General features: G+C 40.9%; 1 non-coding gene across 1 annotated transcript; it reads right to left on the bottom strand.

Annotated features, from left to right (window-relative positions):
* Positions 1-201: 201 nt before the first annotated feature.
* On the bottom strand, positions 202-309 carry LOC112724218 (small nucleolar RNA R71). Its single transcript, XR_003163392.1, has one exon. It is a non-coding gene; the product is annotated as a small nucleolar RNA R71 (small nucleolar RNA).
* Positions 310-4,056: the final 3,747 nt, after the last annotated feature.

Below are 4,056 nucleotides of genomic sequence, written 5' to 3'. Positions count from 1 at the left end.
TTAGCTGAATTTTTGCAGATCTGTGATATTGTTAAGACTAATGGAGTAGATCCTGAAGTCTACAGGCTCATGTTTTTCCCTTTTGCTGTGAGAGACAGAGCTAGAATATGGTTAGATTCTCAACCTAAAGATAGCCTGAACTTTTGGGATAAGCTGGTCAACGCTTTCTTAGCCAAGTTCTTTCCTCCTCAAAAGCTGAGTAAGCTTAGAGTGGATGTTCAAACCTTCAGACAGAAAGAAGGTGAATTCCTCTATGAAACTTGGGAGAGATACAAGGAACTGACCAAAAAGTGTCCTTCTGACATGCTTTCAAAATGGACCATCCTGGATATATTCTATGATGGTCTATCTGAATTATCTAAAATGTCATTGGATACTTCTGCAGGTGGATCCATTCACCTAAAGAAAATGCCTGCAGAAGCTCAAGAACTTATTGACATGGTTGCTAACAACCAGTTTATGTACACTTCTGAGAGGAATCCTGTAAGTAATGGGACACCTCAGAAGAAGGGAGTTCTTGAAATTGATACTCTGAATGCCATATTGGCTCAGAATAAAATATTGACTCAGCAAGTCAATATGATTTCTGAGAGTCTGAATGGAATGCAAGCTGCATCCAACAGTACTCAAGAGGCATCTTCTGAAGAAGAAGCTTATGATCCTGAGAACCCTGCAATAGCAGAGGTAAAGTATATGGGTGAACCCTATGGAAACACTTATAATCTCTCATGGAGAAATCACCCAAATATCTCATGGAAAGATCAACAAAAGCCTCAACAAGGCTTTAATAATGGTGAAAGAAATAGGTTTAGCAATAGCAAGCCTTTTCCATCATCCACTCAGTAACAGACAGAGAACTCTGAACAAAATACTTCTAATTTAGCAAACTTAGTCTCTGATCTATCTAAGGCCACTCTGAGTTTCATGAATGAAACAAGGTCCTCCATTAGAAATTTGGAGGCACAAGTGGGCCAGCTGAATAAGAAGATCACTGAAACCCCTCCTAGTACCCTCCCAAGGAATACAGAAGAAAATCCAAAAGAGGAGTGCAAGGCCATTGATATAACCATCATGGCCGAATCCAAGGAGGAAGGGGAGGACGTGAATCCCAAGGAGGAAGACCTCCTGGGACGTCCAGTGATCAACAAGGAGTGTCCCTCTGAGGAACCAAAGGAATCTGAGACTCATCTAGAGACCATAAAGATTCCATTGAACCTCCTTATGCCATTCATGAGCTCTGATGAGTATTCCTCTTCTGAAGAGAATGAGGATGTTACTGAAGAGCAAGTTGCCAAGTTCCTTGGTGCAATCATGAAGCTGAATGCAAATTTATTTGGTAAAGAGACTTGGGGAGATGAACCTCCCCTGTTCACCAATGAACTAAATGCATTGGATCAACTGAGATTGCCTCAGAAGAAACAGGATCCTGAAAAGTTCCTAATACCTTGTACCATAGGCACCATGACCTTTGAGAAGGCGCTATGTGACCTTGGGTCAGGAATAAACCTCATGCCACTCTCTGTAATGGAGAAACTGGGAATCTTTGAGGTTCAAGCTGCTAGAATCTCATTAGAGATTGCAGACAATTCAAGAAAAGAGGCTTATGAACAGGTAGAGGACGTGTTAGTAAAGGTTGAAGGCCTTTACATCCCTGCTGATTTCATAATCCTAGATACTGGGAAGGATGAGGATGAATCCATCATCCTCGGAAGACCCTTCCTAGCCACAGCAAGAGCTGTGATTGATGTTGACAGAGGTGAACTATTCCTATAATTGAATGAGGACTCCCTTGTGTTTAAAACTCAAGGACATCCTTCTGTAAACATGGAAAAGAGGCACAGTAAGCTTCTCCCAAAACAGAGTCATACAGAGCCCCCACAATCAAACTCTAAGTTTGGTGTTGGGAGGCCACAACCAAACTCTAAGTTTGGTGTTGAACTCCCATATCCAAACTCTAAGTTTGGTGTTGAATGTCTATAAAATTGACCTGATCACCTGTGTGGAGCCATGAGAGCCCACTGTCAAGCTATTGACATTAAAGAAGCGCTTGTTGGGAGGCAACCCAATTTTTGTTTATCTAATTTTATTTTTATTTTTATTGTTCTTTCATGTTTTATTAGGTTTATGATCATGTGGAGTCACAAAATAAATAGAAAAATCAAAAACAGAATCAAAAACAGCAGAAGAAAAATCACACCCTGGAGGAAGGGCTTACTGGCGTTTAAACGCCAGTAAGGACCATCTGGATGGCGTTCAACGCCAGAACAGAGCATGGATCTGGCGTTGAACGCCCAAAACGAGCAGCATCCTGGTGTTCTGACGCCAGGAATGCACACTGAGGAAAGCTGGCGCTGAACGCCAGAAACAAGCATAGAACTGGCGTTCAACGCCAGAAACATGCTGCATCTGGGCGCTGAACGCCCAGAACAAGCATCAATTCGGCGTTTAAACGCCAGAATTGCATGCAAAGGCATTTTACATGCCTAATTGGTGCAGGGATGTAAATCCTTGACACCTCAGGATCTGTGGACACCACAGGATCCCCACATACCTCCACTCACCTTACCTCCTCATAATCCTATATCACCCTTTTCCAAGAACCCTTCACCAATCACCTCCAATCCCCCTCCAAAACCATCATACACCCACCTACACCCACCCACTCAAATTCAAACCATCACTCCTTCCTTTTCACACACCATAACCACCTTAAACCCGCAGTGGCCGAACCATACACATATCCCTCCATCTCCTCCATATCTTCTTCTTCTTCTTCTATTCTTTCTTCTTTTTCTCGAGGGCGAGCAACATTCTAAGTTTGGTATGGTAAAAGCATTGCTTTTTTTTGTTTTTCCATAACCATTGATGGCACCTAAGGCCAGAGAAACCTCTAGAAAGAGGAAAGGGAAGACAAAAGCTTCCATCAAGGGTCTATAGCTCAGTGGTAGAACATTTGACTGCAAATCAAGAGATCCTTGAGATACCTCAGGGGATACATTTTCCTCCACACAATTATTGGGGACAACTAAGGGTGGAACATCAAGGGCACTCCATCATCCTCCATGAAATTAGAGAAGATCAAAGAGCAATGAGGGAGGAGCAACAAAGACAAGAAAGAGACATAGAAGAGCTCAAGGACATCATTGGTTCCTCAAGAAGGAAACGCCATCATCACTATGGTGGACACATTCCTTGTTCTTAAATTTTCTGTTTTTCGTTTTCTTATGTTAAATGTTTATCTATGTTTGTGTCTTTATTACATGATCATTAGTGTCTAAGTGTCTATGCCTTAAAGTAGTGAATATGAATCCATCACCTCTCTTAAATGAAAAATATTTTAAAAACAGAAGAACAAGAAGTACATGAGTTTCGAATTTATCCTTGAACTTAGTTTAATTATATTGATGTAGTGACAATACTTTTTTTTTTCTGAATGAATGCTTGAACAGTGCATATGTCTTTTGAAGTTGTTGTTTAAGAATGTTAAATATGTTGGCTCTTGAAAGAATGATGAACAGAAGAAATGTTATTTGATAATCTAAAAAATCATAAAAATGATTCTTGAAGCAAGAAAAAGCAGTGAATACACAAGCTTGCAGAAAAAAAATGTGAAAAAATAGAGAAAAAAAATAAAAATAAAAAGCAAGCAGAAAAAGCCAAAAGCTCTTGAAACCAAAAGGCAAGAGCAAAAAGCCAATAGCCCTTAAAATCAAAAGGCAAGGGTAAATAAAAAGGATCCAAGGCTTTGAGCATCAGTGGATAGGAGGGCCTAAAGGAATAAAATCCTGGCCTAAGCGGCTAAACCAAGTTGTCCCTAACCATGTGCTTGTGGCGTGAAGGTGTCAAGTGAAAACTTGGGACTGAGCGGTTAAAGTCATGGTCCAAAGCAAAAAAAGAGTGTGCTTAAGAACCCTGGACACCTCTAATTGGGGACTTTAGCAAAGCTGAGTCACAATCTGAAAAGGTTCACCCAGTTATGTGTCTGTGGCATTTATGTATCCGGTGGTAACACTGGAAAACAAAGTGCTTAGGGCCACGGCCAAGACTCATAAAGTA

Source organism: Arachis hypogaea, chromosome 11 (genome assembly GCF_003086295.3).
Source record: "Arachis hypogaea cultivar Tifrunner chromosome 11, arahy.Tifrunner.gnm2.J5K5, whole genome shotgun sequence".
NCBI lineage: Eukaryota > Viridiplantae > Streptophyta > Magnoliopsida > Fabales > Fabaceae > Arachis > Arachis hypogaea.
Note: the sequence above shows the minus strand (reverse complement) of the source record. Positions and strands in the feature narration are given on the sequence as shown.